The sequence below is a fragment of the Lactuca sativa genome, chromosome 9, assembly GCF_002870075.4.
Source record: "Lactuca sativa cultivar Salinas chromosome 9, Lsat_Salinas_v11, whole genome shotgun sequence".
In the NCBI taxonomy this organism is placed as follows: domain Eukaryota; kingdom Viridiplantae; phylum Streptophyta; class Magnoliopsida; order Asterales; family Asteraceae; genus Lactuca; species Lactuca sativa.
Genome location: NC_056631.2, coordinates 172,943,165 through 172,960,384, shown reverse-complemented (window position 1 = coordinate 172,960,384; position 17,220 = coordinate 172,943,165). Strand labels below are relative to the sequence as shown.

Sequence of the window (17,220 nt, the reverse complement as noted above, 5' to 3'; positions counted from 1 at the left end):
TCAGGTACTTCTGGTGATCGTGGAAAGACGAAGGCATGATCGTACCACTCCTCCTACTGTTATGATTTTATGATTTGATATTGGGATACTCTGATATTTATTATTTTGAAAACAAACTTTGTAATGTCAAATGATTTTAAGTGTTTTGGAAAAGTTTAAATTTGAAATGATTTTTATGGGCGTTACAAATTCTCGACAAACTTCACCAAACATACACATCTAAATAAAAGAATATCATACAGAAGCCAAGTGACACGAAAGTTCTGAAAAAACAGCTTCTGAAGTTACCTTAATAGCGGGACGATCATTTGAAGTTTGTAAATGGCAAGTTAAACGAGTTAGAAAATGGAAAACATTTCATCAAAAAGTTTGTGTATCAATTGAAGTCTGTAAATGGGTCTTCATCAGAATGCCCTAAATGATCTAGCATCCCAATTGAAAGAGCTCTAATCCATTCAACTTTTTGGATCCCATCAAAGAGTTCCAAACTATGCATGTTACTATCATCAGAAAACATTACAATCCCATCTAGCTTTTCTTCTCTCACAACTCTAAATCATGAAAAACGAGGTCGACTTTAATGAAATTTAAGCGGATTGATTGGGTTTGTTGAGTTTACCTTACTGCTCGCAATCACATCAGGGATTCCATCTTATGTCGAGCATCCCAAAAAATGGGCATATTCTTTAGGAATCTAATATGTTTGACTTCAATTTTTGATTTAGCTAACAATGATCAGGTTTCGTTGGTGGAGCCACCGGCTTCCACTACGATCCAAACCACATCGTAAGGAAAGTTCATCAATGTGCGCATTAATTTGGTTAAATGTGCCGCTTGAAAAGTGATGGGTTTTAGTATACTACAACATCCTATGGTGCACATACAACCCTAAATACCTTGGATCTGTGTTTTTAATAAATATACATGCAAATGGTTTCCAAGGCATTAAACCTATAACTAGCATGCATTTTCATATACCAAATAAGATACTAGTTAGAGTAACATACCTTTGTGTTGTATCTTTATTCCATGGAGCTTAAGAGCCTAGTGCCCCAAGTGTGACACCTCGAATGGTTCACATAACACCAACAACAACTTGGAATAACTTGAGAGAAAGTTCCTTCTGCCCAAAATCAGCTAGCCCTCTCATATGAACCCTTAGGGCCGATTTCTTGAGCTATGGACCATGCCAAGTCGGGTCGAATACATACCATTAATAATTATGGACTTAGACACTAATCCAATAGTTTCCCACTTAGATAAGTCTAAAACTATTATTGTGTATGACTCCAAGATCCCGACTAGCAATCGTAGTTCTTAAAAGTTGTTGTCGAACTCTGAACAAATCAGTGATGCGTCCATTAGATAAGGAATCATGTATTCCTCCATTCTAGATATCATATGGACTGAGACATGGATTATAATCATTCTTTATGTCCATTTGTTGTTTCCTGATTTCCGATTTATGACGACTGACTAATTAAACAAATCAAATCAGTCCAGGCCCAACCGAGCACTTAAGTTTGTCATCACCAAATCATCGAGGGGCCCATAGATATCGCTTTTATCCCTCCAAGTGTAAAAGGAATGTATAAACTTTGACCCAAGTGTTTGCTTGTACTTACACATCAAATTACACACAACGATATGTTTTATAACAACCAAGTTACTAGTTGCGTTTACATATGTCAATGTGCAACTGACGCGCAACTACAACTCACACATCTCCATTTGAAGAATATAAGATATTATCGTCGCATGATTCACTCGTGATAAAATCCATGAAGTGATTCAAATGAGCATGGGTTTAATCCAATACTCAGAACTTATGAGCACTCATGAATGTTGTAGCGACTCTTGCTATGTCCAATACCTTAATTAGACATCTCCAAGCCAACTTCAACACAGTCTTGATTCATACCTACTTCCAACATATGACCGACTGTGGAGAATTTGAATAACCCAGTTATTCGGGAAGTCAAAACATGCAAAGTGAAACATATGAATAATACTAATCCAATATGGCCCCAAGCACCTTTGAAAGTAAATAGAACACCTTTTACTTAAATACAATATTAATTACTCATTATTCATTGTATAATGTTTCGAATGATCAACTTTATACTTAAATCTGAAACAATAGTCATGTCATGCTCCAAGCATGCATACTTACTTTGTGAAATAGACCAATTGAACATGATTCCAATGATGCTCATTTCACAATCCCAAATCCTTAACGCAAATGTAAGAATTCCAAATTCTTACCATTTACCGAAATCTGTTAGATTCTAAACTTATATGCATTGATCCTCTTGTAATGACTATGTACAAAGTCACAAAGACTTAACAACAGACATTTACAAAGTATTCCAATGGAGAGAAATTCCTTGGAAACGAAGTCTCAAATTCAAAGTACATTCGTTTGAATATCCTTCTTGCATTAAGTTTTCTAATTTCACACATATTTAATGAATAACTTCCACATATGGAAATATTTCCACATTCCCATTTTGACTACCACTTCTGAACAAGAGTTGCCTTTTTTTCAAAATATGTGAATATGGCCCTTATATTGTCTTCGACAATTGCTTAATCATTTTAGTCATATCCAATTCAAGACCTTTTCCCCTTTTAATGCCCTAGGCATTTGGAAAATTTAGAAAGGATAAGTATTATAGCAAATGTAATCGATCCTATACACAAAGCATATGGGACACGATTCATGATGTCTTACATAAAGACATGATCCTAGACCAGTCTTTTGCTACAATATTTTTTATTTGCCATATTTTCATAATTCGACTATGAAGAGGGATGCTGTAATCATAATTGAATTTTGAGAACGCAATATATATAGAATTTCCTTATGTTGAACCATTCCAACATACAATTCATATATACATCCTTGACTAAATATGATTAAAATCTCAATCTAAGCTTTTAGAATTGAAAGGAAGTATAATTTACTCTCCCTTAATTATAGCAAAACAACTTTTCCCAATTGAAACATTTGTAGTCTATAATTAACGTTCCTAACTTGCAACACTTATCACAATTATCATGATCCCACTAACATGATAATTATTATCATAACAATTATGCTCCCACTATCTTTGACATGTATCCAGAAATCAGCTAGACTTCTAGAAATCAATACTTTATTGGCTTTCTTACCAAAGTTCAGATTTCTGATACTAGATGCTTTCATAAGACTTTATCAAAATCATACACCTTTCCTTAGATATCTCACATGTGTGTCTAAACAATTTTAGAAATATGAAAAGGGATGCCGTAATCATAGTGTCGATTGTTTAGACCTTTTCCATTTCTCACAAGTCCATGTTAGTGTGCCAGTTACCCACACATGCTCCACTAACGAATTTGAGAATGCAAATATCACAATTGCTATCTACTTAAAATCTACTTAGTGAAAGCATTTCCTCACCATCGTTTTCATGAATCGAAGAGAAACCTTATGACACTTAGATTTTATGGTGTATGTGTTCCTATCCATGTGAATTTGTCATAACCACAATCACAAGACAAGGTAAGTGACAAATCCAAACTCATATGGACTAAACTTGTGCAATCTTAACTTCTTTCCACTTGGCATCACAAAGGCCTACCATTGCTTCCAAGTATTTATGCAAACAACTGAGATTTCATAGAACTCTCATGCATAGTCAACTCTAACTGGAATGGGCATAGAAAACAAGAATATGTCAACACGATAGGTTACAAACTTCCAGTCGTGTGCTAGTGATAAACAACAGGTGTTATTCTTGATTAGTTCTTGAAACTTTTTCAAGATCTTTAAGACTCCCACTGACCTCTTGACATATAAGATTCTCTTGTCAAGAACCATTCTTTGACAAAACAAATATTCAAGAGCTAGTGCGCATTCTTATCAAGATAACACTTCACATAATTGATCTCAGTTGGTCTTTATCTTATCCAATACATCACAACTTACCAACTTCAAATGTACAATAACATTTTATTCTACATTTGACAAGTGTTATAAACCTACTAAAGATTATGTCACTCAAGTTACAATCTAGGAGTATGACTCTAAGACTTGTTTTTGGAATGAAGTATGATTCATCTTTTTGATTTTAACCATTTCAACAATCCACGATTCCTCTTCTTAGCCAAACAAATGCACTAAGATGTCCTTAGAAGATCAATTGTGATATGGTTTCATAATCACTAAGACAATCATAAAACAAGACACTAAATTACTCTCCCATCTTTTCAGATTGGAGAAACTTTTATCTTTCTGCCTAATTTGATTCTTCTCATTCGTTCTGCCATACATTAAAACTTTTCCAATGTTTCAAAATTACACTTAAACTTGTAAGCATAACCATATTTACTAAACTTTAGTAAATCATGATGAATGGCCTTATCGATCATTGTGGTGGACCTGACCAGCGCACACTCAAGTGTACCCGGTCCCCTAATCCTTCACTTGACTCACATATGCATGTGATGAAGGAATTATTCTTAATTTCCCAAAGATGAAAATTCTCATTCACCATACAATATAAGTTGCATGATTCCAAGTTTCTTTCCAACCGAAACTTGGTTGATGAGAATCTTTCCTTATTTGGTAAATTATAAAACTCCCACAAACCAAAGAATCAAATCCATTTCCAATATTTTTCACAAATTCCATTGTAAGGAAATTTAAAATAAATAAAATCAAAAAAATTTCCTTTTATTTTAAAATTGCAGAAAACTTATCCTTACAATGCAACTACATATGAAAATTATGTTATTATGCATTCCTAAGCAATCTGTCATAACTCTTAAGCAACAACTCAAAATTCTGATCACCGAACCATGCGATCGAAATCCATCTCCGCAATTAGAATTAGCATATACTTCCTTTAAGATTCCTCTCTTTTCTTTAATTCTTAAAACATCAACATGTGACCTAGTTACATCATGTAATAAGAATCTCCAAATAGGAAGTTAATAGAGTTAGATAGTGGATTTACCTGAAGTATAGTCAAACTTTTTGACTTGACCAACCTTATGATCATTCAGGTAAATAGGGCAGCTTCGCAACGAATGTCCATTCCTTTAGCAATAGAAACATATGAACTCTTTGGGAATGATACACGGGACTATCTTAGACTTATCCTTTCTCTTTACCATTTGGTCAATCGAGTTGACTATGGCCGATCCCTTTCCATTGGGAAGAGAAAGCTTTTCTAGATTTCCAATGTCACCATTGTCAATGTCCATTGAAGTTTGGGAAGTCGATCTTCCAATCAAATTTGTTTTACCGGTGCTCCAAATCGTTGTTGATTTAGCAGCATCAAGCACATAGGTAAGATCATTAAGGGTCATGTCATGGTCTGCCATATTGTAGTCCTAAAGGAACTCACTATGTGACTTAGAAAGTGATTGAAAAACCTAGTCAACAACCAACTTCCTCAAGACTTTGACACCCAACTCTCTCGGCTTGTCAATAAATGTGACTTCATCTCCAAGATGTGAGGACACATAGACGTTGCTTGCCAATAGGGCTTGAGTGACCTTGAACTATTCAAGAACTTGTGGGTTAGGGAGAATAATTTGAGGAGGTGTAGGAATTAAAGTATGATTTCCATGATCCAACCATGGGACATCATCTTCATTAGGAAAGCTTGTTCCAAGGAATTAGGGAAGATCATAGTTGTCTGAACCAGACATCTACAATGGGAGATATTCAAGTTAGTTGATTTAAGTCCTTAATATAACACCCGATAAGAATCATTAAGGCTAGGACCCAACACAATATTTTACAACTTGGAAGAGGGATGTCGTAATCCAAGCTATAAAATATTTGAAGGTAGGCGAATGACGATTCACCAATTTTCACCATGAAAAACGAAATAGGTATTAGGTTTTAATTGGTTTGAAACTCCTAGATCTTTTGAGATTCATTGAACTATTCAATGGCATATTTAAATCTCGATTGTGCCCTCTCAGGTTGGTGACTGGGATGTGGATGATCACAAACAATGTGAGAATAACGATGCAAATTGACTTGGTACCCTTAATATTTATCACCTAATCGATGTGTCAGTTACCCACACGCGCTTCACCGATCTATGATAAACATTAAGTCACCCTTTTCCACTCTTACTAGTCCATGTTAGTGTGTCGGTTATGTTGGGTTTTGAGCAATCTAACACTTCCTAAGTGTGCATGCAACCCTAATAAACCTTGGATCTATGTTTGTCTAAATACATGCAAAATAATAATTTTCCAAGGTTTATAACCTATCTAACATGGCATGGGGAACATTTCAACATAAAAGAGTTAGAAGAGATTACATACCTTTGTTGTGTTGGGTTCTTAGGAGTTTGAGGGCCAAGCACCAATAGTGTGAATGCCTCAAATGGAATCACAAACACCACAAACTCTTGGAAAACTTTGAGAGAGTATACACACTCTTGTATTTTCGGCCACACACATGCACACACACACTAGAACACTAGCTTTCTCTTAGGCTATCTTAGGCTCTCTTTCATGCTCCATAAGCATGCTTATATAGTATGCATGGTTAGGGTGAAACCCTAATAACCCATGTCTTTTCCTATTCCAAGGATCCATGGGTTAAAAGCTCCATGGATCATCCATGGACTTCCACATAAGCCTAGCCCATTAACAAATGAGTATTAGCCCACACTATATAAAACAAATAGCCCATAATTTAATTAGTATTCCTTTTAATCTCTAAATTAATCCATAATTAATTTAAGACTAAAACTAATTAAATAACGTAACTTCATATTAATATATTATAACTCATAATATATTAATAAACATATGTGTATAACTCTCATAAAATTATCCATAATAGTTTGGATGAGATGCAACCCAAATGGACCATGCCGGTCGGGTCAAGTATATACCAAATAAGTTATGGACTTAGACACCTTATCCAACAGACTCCCACTTGGATAAGTCTAATAACTATATTTGCCTATAACTTCAGGAACCAACCAACAATCGTAGCTCTCGAAAACTCCCTCGAACAATGAAGACTCTGTCGAACTATGAAGCGCCATTTTAGATAAGTGATCACATAATCCTCTGTTCTCATGATATCAGCCGGACAAACACATGGAACTATGTCTTGCTTATTGTCTAGCAGTTGTTTCTCGATTATCCGATTTGTTTGACGAAGAACTTCACTGAACACATCGGTTTAGTTCTGACCAGGCCTGGTATATGGGTCAACACAAAATCATCGAGGGGCCCGGATATCGCTTCTATTTCTAGAAGGAACAGATAAACTTCGACTGATATGCTTGTTCTACTACTTATTGAATTGTACACAAAGGCACGTTTTATAACATCAAGTTACTGATGCGTTTACGTGCAATCAATGCACAACCAACTCATAGGTAACAACTCATATCTCTAGGTTTAAAGATTTATATGATGTTATCGTCTCACGATCACTCGAGATAAATTCCATGAAGTGATACAAGTGAGCGTGGGTTTATACCAATACTCATAACTTATGAGTACTCATGAATGTTGCAGCAACCATTGCCATGCCTAAACACCTTTAAGGCATCTACAAACCCAATTCATGACAATCTTGATTCATACCTACTTCCGACGTATGATCGATTGTGGAGGTTTGAACAAATTAATTATTCTGGAAGTCAAAACATGCAAAACTGAAACAATAGTAAATAATTGACAATGATAGTAACACTTTACTCATAAATAAATCACAAATTTTATTCATCATCAAACGTCGATTACATTTTACAAGTTTCAGGAAAACTATCTAATCTGTAAAACTAATATCGTCCCTCAGCCCGATGCGTCTCGCATGCTGAAAATGCTTAACCCTCGTCAGTCCCTTCGTAAGGGGATCTGCAGGATTCTCATCCGACGATATCCTCCTTGTCACAAGGAGTCCTTCTTCAATCTTGTGTCTTATGAAGTGATATTTTCTGTCAATGTGTCGAGATCTGCCATGATCTCTTGGTTCCTTGGCTAAGGTAACCGCACTATTGTTGTCACAGAAAATCTCTATAGGTTCCTTAATAGCTGGTACAACTCCAAGGTCTCCGATGAAGTTCTTTAGCCATATCGCCTCCTTCGCTGCTTCACTCGCTGCTATATACTCTGATTCACAAGTCGAATCAGCCACCGTCTCCTGCTTAGAACTCTTCCAAGAAATTGCCCCTCCATTTAAGGTAAAGATCCAGCCCGACTGAGAGCGGAAATTATCCCTATCAGTCTGAAAACCAGCATCACTATACCCTAATATTCTCAAGTCATCACTGCCACCAAGGGTAAGGACCCAATCCTTAGTCCTCCGCAGGTACTTGAGAATGTTCTTTACCGCGGTCCAATGAGCCTTGCCAGGGTTCCCCTGATACCTGCTGACCATGCTCAAAGCAAATGCCACATCAGGACGGGTACAAGTCATAGCATACATGATCGAGCCAACTGCGGAAGCATATGGTAATTGGCTCATCTCAGCTATCTCAGCCTCTGTACTCGGACTCTGAGTCTTACTCAGTTTGGTATTGCTTTGGATCGGTAAATCTCCTTTCTTGGAATTCACCATGTTGAACCTTTTCAACACCTTATCCAAGTAGATACTCTGACTAAGTCCAATTAGTCTTCTACTCCTTTCTCTTAATATCCTTATCCCTAGGATATAGGTAGCCTCCCCTAGGTCCTTCATAGCAAAGCACTTCCCAAGCCAGGACTTAACCTCCTGCAAGGTTGGGATGTCATTTCCTATGAGCAGTATGTCATCCACATACGGTACCAAGAAGCTAACTATACTCCCACTAGCTCTGACATACACGCAAGACTCATCTTCGCTTCTCAAGAAGCCAAACTCTTTTACCTTCTCATCAAAACAAAGATTCCAGCTACGAGATGCTTGTTTTAATCCATAAATGGATTTCTTAAGCTTGCATACTCTATTAGGGTACTCTGCATTGACAAAACCCTCTGGCTGATTCATGTACACATCCTCAGCCAACTTTCCATTAAGGAAAGCGGTTTTGACATCCATTTGCCATATTTCATAATCATGAAATGCTGCAATGGCTAACATAACCCTAATAGACTTAATCTTGGCCACCGGCGAGAAGGTTTCATCATAATCAATACCTTGAGTTTGAGTAAAACCCTTCGCAACCAGTCGAGCCTTATAAGTATGCACTTTTCCTTCCATGTCGGTCTTCTTTTTGAAGATCCATTTGCACCCGACTGTTTTACGGCCTGGTACATTGTCAACCAAGTTCCAAACTTGATTGTCATACATGGACTGTATCTCGCTGTCCATAGCCTCCTTCCATTTAGCAGACTCCGGGCCTGCCATGGCTTCCTTAACACTGCTAGGTTCATCCAAATTTACTAGTGTACTATCACTAATAAACGTATCACCTTCCGTAGTAATATGAAAACCATAATAAAACGAAGGTGTGTTCCTAACCCGTGTGGAACGTCTCGGAGGTACAGACTCGTCAGCTGGATCAACAGGAGTTTCTTCCTCAGGTTGATTGCTAGTGTCTGAGGTTCCTTCACCAATTGATTCTTGAATTTCTTCAAGATCAATCTGCCTCCCACTGTCTCCTTGGCTTATAAATTCTTTCTCGCGAAAGATCCCTCTTCGTGCTACAAAGACCACATTCTCACTGGGTCTGTAGAAAAGGTAACCGAAGGATTTCTGTGGGTAGCCGATGAAAATACACCTTTCACTTCGGGGTTCAAGCTTATCATGAGTTTCACGCCTCACGAAGGCTTCGCAACCCCAAATTTTGATGTGGTCCAAATTGGGAACCTTCCCAGTCCACATTTCATGAGGTGTTTTGGTAACCTTCTTTGTAGGGACTAGATTAAGAATATGGGCGGCAGTCTCTAAGGCATACCCCCAAAAAGAGATTGGTAACGAAACTCGACTCATCATAGAGCGAACCATGTCCAACAAGGTACGATTACGCCTCTCAGCTACACCATTCAGCTGTGGTGTCCTGGGAGGAGTCAATTGTGAGACAATCCCACACTCCTTAAGATAGTCAAGGAACTCGGTACTAAGATACTCACCACCTCGATCGGATCGAAGCATCTTAATGTTCCTGCCCAATTGATTTTCTACTTCCTGTTTGAATTCCTTAAACCTTTCAAAGGTTTCGGACTTGTGTTTGATCAAGTAGACATACCCATATCTACTATAATCATCAATAAAAGTCACATAATACCGATTAGCGTCCCTTGTGGCGGTTTTGAATGGCCCACATACATCAGTATGTATTAGGTCCAACAAACCTTCACCCCTCTCACAAGTTCCAGTGAAGGGTGATTTTGTCATTTTTCCAAGTAGACAAGATTCACAACTATCATCTGATTTGAGGTCAAATGATTCCAAGACTCCACTCTTTTGGAGTTGGTCTATGCGTTTCTTGTTTACATGTCCAAGACGACAATGCCACAATGATGCTTTATCTAGGCTAGTAGAAGAATCAATATACAACACATTATTTCCTAAGTTGTCTACAATCGACACAGTTTCATACACGCCATCACAAGGTAATGCTTTAAAATAAAACACATTATTAAAGAAAGCATTAATACCACCACATTCATTATCAAACGAAAAGGTAAAACCTTGTTTGTACAAAGCATGAAAAGAAATAATATTCCTTGCCATTTCAGACGAGTATACACATTTATTCAAATCTAATTTTAACCCATTATTAAGCAACAAAGTATAAACTCCAATCTTGGAAACAGGTGAAGCCTTCCTATTCCCCATGATTAAGTTTATCTTCCCGTGCTCCACATCCTCACTTCTTCTTAGGCCCTGCAAATCAGAACATATGTGAATACCACATCCTGTATCAAGCACCCAAGAGTTAGAATATGTTGAGTAATTAGACAATATAGTGTAAATACCTGCATAGGTGGGTTTCACTTTCCCATCCTTTAGATCCTGCAAGTACTTAGGGCAGTTTCGCTTCCAGTGTGCCTTTTCATGGCAATAAAAGCATTCAGCATCCTTTGGAATGGCAGAAGGAGTGACAGAACCGTTCTTAGTCTTGGATGAGGAGCCTTCAAGAGACTTTCCCTTGGTACCCTTCGAAGGGTGCTTCCTCTTTTTCCCTTTGCCTTGCCCAATAGCTAAAACAGGGGTAGAAGTTGGAGTAGGAGTAGTAGAGGTAACAACCGCTTTACCCTTAAGACCGGTTTCAGCGGTCTTCAAGAGTCCTTGAAGCTTGCTGAGGGTAACTTCCTCCTTGTTCATATGATATGTCATTCGAAAATGATCATAACAAGAAGGCAAGGAGTGCAAAATGATGTCAATTGCTAACTCCTCGGGGATGTTAACATTCAGCTTCAGCAAACGGTCCACATACCTTTGCATCTTTTGCATGTGGCCCGTGACGGATTCACCGTCCTTCATGCGGGTAGTTATTATGGAGGAGATTATTTCATACCGCTCCTGACGAGCACTCTGATGGTACCTTTCCATCAAGTCTTGGTGCATCTCAAAAGGGTAGAAATCTTCATATGACTTTTGGAGCTCGGCTGTCATCGTGGCCATCATGATACATGCCACCTTAGTAGCATCTCTCTCATGAGTCCTGAATTCAGCGATCTCCTCAGGAGTAGCAGTAGACTCATCAAGTTCTTTTAACTCCTTATCGAGGACATATTCCTTGTCCTCGTAACGAGTAACCATCCTGATGTTCCTAATCCAACCCATGAAGTTGGAACCATCAAAGATGACCCTCCCACAAAGATTCATGAGAGAGAAAGAACCAGTTGGGTTAGAGCCTGAAGCATTAGTGTTGGAAGACATCTGAAAGAAGAAAGTAAGTTTAGATTAGATATTTAGGATCCTTAATAAGACACCCAAATGTAATATTAAGGCTAGGATCCAATCACAATATATTACACTTAGAAGAGGGATGCCGTAATCTAAGTAATAATATATTTGAAAGGTAGGCGAATGACGATTCACCAATTTCCACCATGAAAACGAAATGATTAATTAGGTTTAATTGGATTTGAAATTCCTAGATTCTTTTGAGATTCATTGAACTTTTCAATGGCATGTTTCAATCTCGATTGTGCCCTTCAAGTTTTGTGACTGGGATGCCGAGGATCACAAAACAAGGTGTGAATAACCATGCTAACTCACTTGGTACTCCTAATATTATCACCTAATCAATGTGCCGGTTAACCACACACGCTCCATTGATCTATGACAACATTAAGTTACCCTTTGTGATCCTTACTAGTCTAATTAGTGTGCCGGTTAACCACACACGCTCCACTAACGACTTGGTAAGGTACAAAGTGTGAATTCCATGGATTAGCACCATGTTCACATTTTCCTAAAATAACTAAGATTGGGAATTAAAAGAGTTTAGTTATTTTATAATATTCATTATACTTTTAATGAGGATTTAAAGTCGTTGTTCTACCCGTTCGGCTAACGACCCTCCACCGATCAAGCAAGCGGTGGGTGAGAGTATACACCCATTAAGTCGCCATTTTATAGGCAACAACCTTATACCCACCTTATAGACCGGCTTCGTGAATGAGGCCTACTAACGGTAAAACGACTTATTCTTATACATATATATAATAATTAACCATTAATGTTATAAATAGTATAAGGGTTGAATTTTAACTATTAAAACTCTAAGGTTTGGAATTAAAGTTTATTAAAGTGTGTGAAACTTTACAAATTCCAAAACTTGAGGACAAGTTTTGTAACTTTGCAAAACTCTTCATTTCATAACTTATGAATTAAAGGTTCATAAAAATGAAGACTCTTCATTTTCATGTAACTTATGTGTTTTAAGTGTGTGTTAAATGAAAGTGACCTTTGGTAATCCATAACTTGAGGACAAATTATGGACTCCATTAAAACACATAAATGATTAAGAATTAATTCTAAACAATTCAGCAAATAATTCCTATCATTTTCTAAATTCATAAGAACATGAACATGATCATCAAAAATTCAAGAATTATATGAACACATAAAATCATGGATTTTTGATATATGCTATTGTAAATGGATTAGAACAACCATTACACCAACTAAAATAAGTTTTACAACACCAAAACAATTTAGGGTAATGTTTCCAGTCCATTTCCAGCAGCAAAAGTCGAGATTTTGCATTCTTTCGATCCTACTCGCCGAGTGCACGAACGGACTCGTCGAGTAGGTTGAAGTTTGCCTTGGACTCGGCGAGTCCCCCCAATGGACTCGGCGAGTCTAGCATGCAGACAACAACGATTTCGACTTTTTTTTTTTTTTACTATTTTGCATCAAGTATCAAACAAGCAAGCCTAGGCTCTGATACCACTGTTGGGTTTTGAGCAATCTAACACTTCCTAAGTGTGCATGCAACCCTAATAAACCTTGGATCTATGTTTGTCTAAATACATGCAAAATAATAATTTTCCAAGGTTTATAACCTATCTAACATGGCATGGGGAACATTTCAACATAAAAGAGTTAGAAGAGATTACATACCTTTGTTGTGTTGGGTTCTTAGGAGTTTGAGGGCCAAGCACCAATAGTGTGAATGCCTCAAATGGAATCACAAACACCACAAACTCTTGGAAAACTTTGAGAGAGTATACACACTCTTGTATTTTCGGCCACACACATGCACACACACACTAGAACACTAGCTTTCTCTTAGGCTATCTTAGGCTCTCTTTCATGCTCCATAAGCATGCTTATATAGTACGCATGGTTAGGGTGAAACCCTAATAACCCATGTCTTTTCCTATTCCAAGGATCCATGGGTTAAAAGCTCCATGGATCATCCATGGACTTCCACATAAGCCTAGCCCATTAACAAATGAGTATTAGCCCACACTATATAAAACAAATAGCCCATAATTTAATTAGTATTCCTTTTAATCTCTAAATTAATCCATAATTAATTTAAGACTAAAACTAATTAAATAACGTAACTTCATATTAATATATTATAACTCATAATATATTAATAAACATATGTGTATAACTCTCATAAAATTATCCATAATAGTTTGGATGAGATGCAACCCAAATGGACCATGCCGGTCGGGTCAAGTATATACCAAATAAGTTATGGACTTAGACACCTTATCCAACAGGTTACCCACATACGCTCCACCAACAACTTGGTAAGGTACAAGATGTAATTTCATGGGTTAGCACCAAATTCACATTTTCCTAAGTAACTAAGATTGGGAATTTATAAGTGTTTAGTTACTTAGTATTGATCATTATACTTTTAATGAAGGGATAATTATAGTCCTGTCAAACTCGTTCAGCTAACGACCCTCCACTAGTCAAGGAAGCGATGGGTGAGAGTAGACACCCATTAAACTGCCATTTTATAGGCAGTAACCTTATACCCCCCTTATAGACCGGCTTCGTGAATGAGGCCTACTAACGGTAAGACTGACTTTGTTCTTATACATATACATATATATACATATATATATATATATATATATATATATATATATATATATATATAACTATTAACTATTGATATTATAATAGTATAAGGATTGAATTTAACTTTTAAAATTCTAAGGGTTTAACTTGGAATTAAAGTTTTCATGGGGAAATTTTACAAATTCCAAAACTTTAGGGCAAGTTTTGAACAATTCAAAAACCTGTTCAATTCCATAACTTATGAGTTTAAAGTAGTTTTAATGGAAAAAACTCTTCAAGTTCCATAACTTGTGGACATGTTATGGAAGACTTTAAAGCATTTAAAAATGAGACTCTTCATTTTATAACTTATGGAGATCTTATGAGTTTTAAAAATCATAAATGTGACTTTTCATATAACTTGGGGACAAGTTACAAATACGCATTTTATGAACAACTTTTAGATCAATTTGGATTGAAAAGACATTATCACAAAATTTTTATATTAATCTAAACTAACTTATAAGAACAAGATAATTCAAATCATCAATCTTCAAGAAATTAGCATGAACATGTGAACTAATACAAATATTGAAATTATGACAATTATCTTTGAAATTGGATTAGCATGAACATTACCACATCAAAAACAGGTTTATAAGATCAAAAACGGCTTATGGTAATGTTCCTAGTCCAATGCCAGCCAAAACACTCGAAGATATGCTGTCAGGGGGTCCAACTCGTCGAGTGCATGAACAAACTCGATGAGTTGGATGATTTTAGGCATGGAATCGTTGAGTCCCTCCCTAGACCCGTCGAGTTAGTTGTCCAGACAACATATAAACTTCGATTTTCAGCCTATTTCAGCAAGTAGCATCAAGTATAATTGAAAACAACCAATGGTTCTGATACCACTGATGGGTTTTAGTACACTACAACATCCTATGTTGCACATAAAACCTAAATACCTTGGATCTATGTTTTCAGTAATTATACATGCAAATGGTTTCCAAGGCATTAAACCTATAACTATCATGCATTTTCATATACCAACAACAACTTGTAATAACTTGAGAGAAAAGTGTGACACCTCAAATGGTTCACACAACACCAAAAACAACTTGGAATAACTTGAGTGAAAAGTCTTTATGCTCAAAATCGGCTAGCCCTCTCATATGAACCCTTAGGGTCAATTTCTTGAGCTATGGGGTCTTTATATGTTGTGGCTATTAGGGTTACACCATGTAACTCATGTCTTTCAATATTCTTCATGCTCCATGGGTTAAAACCTCCATGGAGTATCCATGGGTTACTCCATGGGTTTAGCCCAACATGAAGAACTATGGATCATAAGCCCACATATATAAGAATGAATGATTTACATAATCAATCCCCATATATTTAATTAGTGTCTTTTGATCATAGAATTAATTCCAAATTAATTCTTGACAAATACTAATTAAATAATATGATTTCATATTAATGTATTAGAACTTATGTATCCTTTTCTCACAAAAGTCTATCCAAATCGTTCTGATGCCATGCAACCCAAATGGACCATGCCAAGTCGGGTCGAGTACATACCATTAATAGTTATGGACTTAGACACTAATCCAACAAAAATTTTGAACATATGTAGGAGTGATTGCAATTAGATTTTTTGGGTTTTTGATCTCGTATTGAACCTTTTGTTCTCTCTGTACAGCTTCATTTAACTTATGAGCTTTCATGACTTCCTCAGGGTCAGGCTGTGGCCATGGTCAGATTTGGATCCCTTGTCGGCCAACCACCACTATGCTACTGGTTCCAAGAGCAGAAGTAGTATTAGCCACCAACGGCGAGAGGGGCCGGAAGGAAGTGGTAAAACATAGAGTTTCTGCTATATCGATGGCAGTTCCGAACGACGTTAATGTTGAGGTGTAGAGATTGTTAATGGAAGAAGTTGAGAAAAGGAGAAAGCATAAGAGACGAGAGAATCAAAATCCAAGAACGAGACTAATCAGACAACATAAAAAATGAAGGATCAACTAAAAGATACCTGCGGATGATTTAACGGTTCCGCCTCCATCTACAGACGAATCTAACAGTGATGAGCTTCTGAAACTGTTGCTCCGGCCCCGATTTGCATAGCTCTTCTGCAACACTAGCAACTTTATATTTTCCCCAAATCAATTTCTACTCCACAAAAGTTTATATTGAGATGGGTTTCGATTTTTACACTTGAATTTGATGGTTAATGATATTAAATAATTATACCACTTTGAGAGAGGCGGTGGTTTGGGTTTTTGGAAGAAACCATGAACACACACATACACACATACCCTTTAATATTGAAAAATTATTTGTTTTTTATTAAGCAAAAACTTCATAAATGGTCCCTATGGTAGTAAAATAACGGAAATGCTCATCACTTAACGGCCAAAAACCAACAAAATTAGTGAAAATGACCATTTGTTAAAAGTTCCTAGGGACTAAACTTCATATTTTGGGATACCACAGAGACCCTTTATAAAGTTTTGTCTATATATATACATATATATATATATATATATATACATATATATATATATGTATATATATATATGTGTGTGTGTGTGTGTCTGTGTTTGTGTGTGTGTGTGCATGTGTTTGTGTTGTATATAAAAGAATTGGCGACATATAAATACATTAATGAAGCCATATTTTGTTTACATACTTATTAGAAAATGGATGTATGTGAATGAGTGTGTGTATTTGTGTATGTATACAATTACATGTGTAACTCCCCAAATCGCTATGTATCA

The 17,220-nt window shown here is 36.6% G+C and overlaps 1 pseudogene; it reads right to left on the bottom strand.

The window, feature by feature from the left end:
• Positions 1–376: 376 nt before the first annotated feature.
• On the bottom strand, positions 377–16,888 carry LOC111895453 (probable beta-1,4-xylosyltransferase IRX14H; annotated as a pseudogene).
• Between the last annotated feature and the right edge of the window lie 332 nt (positions 16,889–17,220).